The sequence below is a fragment of the Pollachius pollachius genome, assembly GCF_949987615.1.
Source record: "Pollachius pollachius genome assembly, chromosome: 15".
NCBI classification, from domain to species: domain Eukaryota; kingdom Metazoa; phylum Chordata; class Actinopteri; order Gadiformes; family Gadidae; genus Pollachius; species Pollachius pollachius.
The window spans coordinates 16662049-16669063 of record NC_136948.1 but is presented as its reverse complement, the minus strand read 5'-3'; positions in this window follow the sequence as shown (position 1 = coordinate 16669063).

Here is a 7015-nt window from a genome sequence, read left to right as displayed (position 1 = left end):
TTCACAAATCGGTCTTTCTCCATATCATTCTCTCTATTTATGTTTCTGTCTGTCACTTATCTTAATGAAGATATTGCCCTACAATATCTTTATTTATACATTTATTTATTTATGGGGCTGGGACCCCCAACCCTATTAACTGCTTTTTGTCTTGACGTGTGCAACCTATGTCAAATACAATATTTCGTTCACCTGTGTTCCTTATCTTTGAGGTTTATTTGTATGGTTTGAGCTTGAGTTACTTTTGTTAATGACTATAGTTATCACAGGCGTTAAGCTTCTTTGTGTTTTTTAGAAATAATTTGTACAATAATAATAATCATATTCTTAGATTTCAGGAACGTTGTTATGCCTGTGTTGAGTTTTTTTAATCTCCACTATCGGATTGGACCTCCTGTTCAAAGCCCGACGATATCTTTTCATGAGATTCACACGCACTTGTGGTAGGCCTACATTTGAACCCTCATTAAAGCTCCATTAACCTTTGCACCTCGTCACACAGTTCTAACAACAGGAGCTTTTGGTTTTAAAATGACACGTACATGTGAAAGGACACCTTTGCCACAAGGCAAGGACACACATGATTCAGTGGAATACAGATTAGGGGGAATGTGCTGATTTGCTCACAGCTCAGCCATACTGGCTCCATTGTGTAACGGATGGGGGTTGTATGACAATTAGCTAGAAGTTCATGAGTGATAAGAGCATTCAGATGCAGTGAATCATATGTAAATTATGATAGTTAGTACACCAATTAAGAAGAGGTGTGTGCGTGTGTGCGTGCGCACGTGTGTGTGTGTGTGTGTGTGTGCTTGCGTGCATGCGTGCGTGGAACGCCAGCATGCATGTCACGTGGGAGGAGAGTTGATTTGTGCAGAGCAAAGTCAGGGTATGGGAATGTCGGACCGACCAATCAAATTGCCTTCTCATCCTGCAGTATTTCCCTCCGTGCACCAGCGCTGAGCACCAACCAAAACAACAGGTATCCCTCTGCCTACACAGTGCCCATTGAACTATGGGATGAAATATCTCACTTGCCACAAGGTAAACCCATAAGTTTGGGCCCAATAGATGTAGGTTTTAGGTCTCACACACAAATGAGCTCAACACTACGTAGCTAGCGATGTTTTCATTTTGGCTTGCATTTTCCACTGTACGTCCTGTAGGCCTACTCGACGATGGTCCGGTATGCTTACAATGCATAAACCGTTGTGATGCTCTGTTGTGTAAACACAACTTTTTAGTCCATCTCCTGGCAGCAACTTGACGCTATCACTGGAGCCCAGTGGAGCATGAAGGTTGGATCTGATATTAAATAAGTTATAACACGCAACAGTGGAAGCAACATTTTTCCTTACATTTTAATTTCGTCAAATAACATCAGTCCCCCACCTCCCAGCCATGCTCTCCCACCCTTGTGGTAAACGAGCCTGCATCGCGTTGTTGCTTTTTTTATTCTCCACCATTGGGTTGGACCTTATCTTTTCATGAGAATCACAAGCAAATGTGGTAGGCCTATGTTTGTACCCTAATTAAAGATAAATTAACCTTTGCACATCCTCGTCACACATTTCTAACAACGGGAGCTTTTGGTTTTCATACGACACGTAAATGTGAAACGCGCCTTTGCCACGAGGCAAGAGGCCAGTGTCAGGAATGTTAATGTGTTTCTATCCTTGGTAGACTAGGTCTGGCCGGGCTCCTCACATATTAAACTGGGAGGTTCATGACTAACTAAAGCGATTCAGGCCTCGGTCTCCTCACCTATGCATCCACGGCTTTCAGGTTTGTTGTAAATTGGCAGGCACTTGACAGCAGAGCATCTTGGATTATGAATGGTTTTCGTCACACTCCTTAGTGGTCACTATAGTGTTAGGTGTCAGGTCAAAGATGGAGATCTCTGGATGAACCACTCATTTGATTGAAAACCGGTAAAGACATTCTGCTCTGATACCCGCTGCCCCATAAGCAGAACTTCAACACTGAGTGCCAGTACTTTGCAGTCCTTTACGTGGGTTTAAGGTTTCCTTGTCTTTGTCTGGTTGACTTTTCAGACAAAAGCTTGATTGTTCTTTGTTCTGCCTGCTGTCTTCAGTGAATGAAAGGATCACATTGCTCCGCTCAACAATTGTCATTGTGGGAAATAGGCAAAAAGTGTCTTTGCTCTTTGCTCTTCTCATGTGTCTTTGCTCTACTCAAACTCAACACTTTCTGGGAGTATGTAGTGAACGTACTCCCAAATTGTGTTGAGTTTCATTCAACTGCAGCAGAACGGTGCACAACCATAGGTGCTTTTAAAATGTACCGTAACATTATATGCCTTTTACAAAGCATTATGTATTTGCTGCAATGAAACCCTGGACTCACTGTTTACTAGCGTCTCCGGTAAATATTGGACTGACTTGCAATAAAGGTAATACCAAAGCGAGTCTTTAAATATTAATTAATTTCCTCCCTATTGACCCCGTGAGCAGCATATCGGCATGTAGTCAAAGAAAGTGATATCCTATGTTTTTGTTTCCCTGGCAGAACAATTTGTTACTTAACACCAACCAGAAGCAAATTAGTTGAATGTGCACATATTCTTTCCAAACATTTATCATAACTCTAACTGTGACTGCATAGTCAAAGTCAAAAGTGACTGCAGATGCTTGTTATTATGAAGCAGAGGGCTTTGGGTGTCCTGCTTGCGGAGGCCTACAGCTAGGCGGAGGATAAAACACAACTGTGGTGCAACCTTTTCACTTTTTTCACCGAAGACAACCAAAGAATATTTCAGGGTCTTTGGCTGATGGCTTAGCTGTAGATAGCAAAGATATCTGCCGATAGCTGTGGAAACGAAGTCTTTGTGTTCAGGTGGTGTCTCTGCTTACCACACTGCAGTGGATTTCCTTTGGTGGCAAACCGTCAAACCGTCCTCTTAACAGCAGAGAATCACAGCATGTATCTACCTGTTGGAAGCATCTCTCGCTCACTCCCGTCTTCTGATCAGAACACGTGCAACTCACTAAGGAAACAAGGTGGGCAAACCCTGCAGCATTTCCACTATCCTTGAAACTAATCGCTGTCCCATATCTATTTTTGAAGAAGCACTGGACCAATGATATTTTCAAGGTGCATAAACATGGGCTTTGTGGAAACAGCTAGCTTCCTAAGAAATATGTGGCCTAGTGTGGCCACATATATTATTGCATTGCATAATGCCAGAGCATTCCAGTGGCATAAACACACATGGAGGATGTCATGGCCAGAGCCTACAGGGTTCTTCATTACATGTGAGCTATGCGTGTTGGTTCATCAAAAACGCCTTTGTTAGCAATGTCAGTCTTATAAACAAGTCACCTGAAGGCAAGCAAGAGACGATTAGCCTTTGCTTATCCAAGTACAGCATCTTTATTAACTAACCATGAACAACGTGACTAAACAGATCCCCCTTCTCTCCTTTATTATGAATGTCGAATGTGTATCTTCTACAATAATATGAAAAAAAATTGATCTGAGCTAGCATGTATTCTTGAATGTGAAGCCAAACAGGAAACTACCATGCTTAGCCCTAGTTCAGTGCAATCCTGGATGAATGAATGAGTTGTTTTTTAGTTTGTTCTGGTTTCCTATGCCAAAACACTATACAAGATGGACCAATATGTGATTGAGACTTCAACTATTGTACAACAGAACATCAAAAAACAACCAAACAAAGCCTTTAGATTACTTTGTTTCAAATACCCCTACCTTGAATGAACTCCACTCCACTGATAACTGCTACAGAAAACTCATTATCAGTATATATTCATTTTGTCTTTTGTACGGTTCATTTGAAACGTCAGAAATAGGATGACGCTGGATGTCATGGCGTAGGCTGTGTAACCATTTCCAAAGTCAATGAGACGTAAACACCTATTTCCATATACCCTAATCACTGGGAGAGATACAGCAGCCATGCCGAGAAAGATTAAATGCGTGAGATAACTGTGAAATGTACTTGCTACGTAACGTTGAGAAAAAAACAATCCTGTGTTGATAGTTTAAACAAACTAAATAGATAACAATTGTACTCCGAAGGACTACAATTCTGAGGCATTTGTGCACTTTTATGATGCTTTATCTTTCTTGGTGTTCTCTATCAGCAGTCGAGTAGTTATGTCACATGTATTTTGTTTTATGTGGATATCTGTCTTCCGAGGTGTATTGGAATCAACAACACAGCATAAAAATGCAACAGTCATTGTACTTGCATAACTTGCCCTTGGCTACAAACACAGGTAGGGCGTGTGTACGTGTGGGAGTTTATTTATGTAACATTTAGTCCCGGGTACAGTTTAAAAGGGTTTCAAAGGAGCTAGACAATAAATGGCCAATGGTAACAAGCATTATAATTCAGTTTGAATAGCTATAAGTCCTGTAGCTTTAGGCCATTTCAAGGGTGGTTTTGTGTCCGTCTGTATTATGTTGTTACTACTCAACAGTGGATTTTATAGACAACAATGTGTGAATACAAAATACAGGCTAGAGTCAGCAAGATCTTCCACGAGACATCACGAGAAGATGGCGCCACCATGATTAGGGCACGGGTCTAGATATTGGCTGATCGTAACAAAATAAAATACATTGATTTTGTACAGTCTATCTTTGTTAAAGCTCGCACACATACTTTATTATGCACCTTGACAGCACAGATGAATTGGGGTGATTCTCAGGAAGGAAGAGCACTCAGCAAGCCAAAGGCTTAACGCCTGAGCCAAACCAAACGGCTCAAGGAAGATCACAGAGTTCCAGGCATCACCAATCACCACCAGTAGGGAGTCATAAGTCAAGAGTGGATTTTTACATGCTTAGTGTTGTTGGACACATTGTGAAAAACATTCAGTAATAAATATACAAAATTAGGTCAAGAAGAATAATTTAGAGGGGGAAAGCTACCATGGACATGGCTGGAATAATGGATTACAACTATTGGAATTTAATAGCAAATGTTTGACAGGCAAAATAACTAGTGAAACTCATTTGGGTGGAAACATTAAATTGAAAGGTGATTTTTGAAAAACCATAGCAACATAGTCTCAAATATAGGAAAACAATATCAGCATGGATAGTTTGGTTTCCTAAGAGCAATAAAAAATCAATTTAGAAAAAAATGTGACACATGAATGGGTGTTAAGCGGTTACAACCTATCCATGGCAGTGTGTAATTATCATTCCAGAGTTGTGTTATGCTGCCATTAAGTTATCATTGTCAGCTCTAAATCAGCTGATTAAAAGTTACATTTCTTCAAGTAGCAAAGGTGGGTCATATTCTCAAGATTTTAATAATTTGTTGATGCATTTTAATTCATTGTTAATCATCTCAAAGCTGAAATGAAAGCATTGTTGATTACTGAAATATCGATAAATAAACATTGTAGTTATTGTTACATGGTGACTTATCGAGTTATGACCCATGTGAGTCATAAGGCTAGCCAAGTTTAAAACCCCTCGTCTCAAAAATGGTAAGAGGTTTGAGGGCATTCTGAACGCCCCACAGGCTCTGCTGTAACCTATATGTTTATACGCAAGGAGACCCAAGTGTTCCCATCTGGAAGGGACCTGTATCTACTGTCCCGCCACAACACCCAAAGAGGTCTACCACTGTGTGCTGAGGGGGAGAGCTTAACGTTAACACCAAATACTGGCTGGGACTGTGCTGCCGTTATGTAAGAGTTATGTCAGGAACTCATTTGTCAATGTCCGGCTACTCAGCCTTCCCATCCCTCGCGCTCCCTCTCTTGGACAGTCCCCCCAACCCCCTCTCACGGAGTCGACTGTAGCTGCCGGCACATTACCGAGGCAACTGTTATATTGGTACGGTTTGCACGTTGTTTGAAAAGTAAGTAAACACCCTACACGTGGATCAATGGGTTTTCGTTTAATGCAAGAGGCATGTGCATGCAATGCAAAAATCTGTCTAGAAAATCAAGAGGAATTAGAACTAAAACGGAATATTTCAACATATATCAGCAACGCCTCTGAACATCCAAAAAACAAGACATTTCCTTTTCAAATTTTCCTCATACCCGTGTGCAAGTTGGTTTGCAGAGAGGCTAGTCTCTCTGGGTTATTCAGGCCGTGTTCTCACAACCAAGATAGATTCTAACAGGAAGGTGAAGAAAAATAGAAACGCTACACAGATAGGACGTAGGATGTTGATAGTACGCTGAATCGAGGTGGTCTTCTCGCCATTTATCAGTTTTGTGATGGGCCAGGGGCTTTTATCACTCTGTGTGTGTGTGTGTGTGTGTGTGTGTGTGTGTGTGTGTGTGTGTGTGTGTGTGTGTGTGTGTGTGTGTGTGTGTGTGTGTGTTTTGTACAGTATTTAAACATTCTTTCAGAGGGGACCGGGCACCGGGGATTATCAGCATTACATGTCAATGGGAAGAGCCAATCCTTTAGTCCACAAACTGAAATGACAAGAGCGCATATGAAAGACTGTGTTGTTTCACAGACATATCACTAAGGGTTTGTTGTGAACCATTCTTGCTTCTACTAAACACACTGAAAAACATTGAGCATTTTTTTAAACGACAGTAAAAACATTGTTTAGAGCAAAGTAGGCCTAATAGTATCCCTGAAATATTTCAACATACTTAGGGAATCATCAGTAGGATTGATTTGATTATTGCTCTTGCACTTAAACACATATTATGTATGGCCGACGATGTTTATTCTTTATTTGTTTTTTAATCATCACAATATCATCAATATGTATCAATGTAGACTATCAATGGGTTAGGGTTAGGGGAGGGATTTACGACCGGATTGATAGCGCAGAGGTACATCTTTTTGTGTCCCAGTATCTTCTCAAGGCGGATGTGAAGTAGCGGCTCAGATGATCTGCTGTGGAGGAATCCAGACCAGATCCAGTGTTTGCGTTTGGTATTTGGAGGCTTCACCGCGTCTCCACTCTTCAAACTTCCAAACTGACACGCGCACAATCACGAACAGGCATGTACGTTTCTAAAACTCCCCCAACAACGGTACA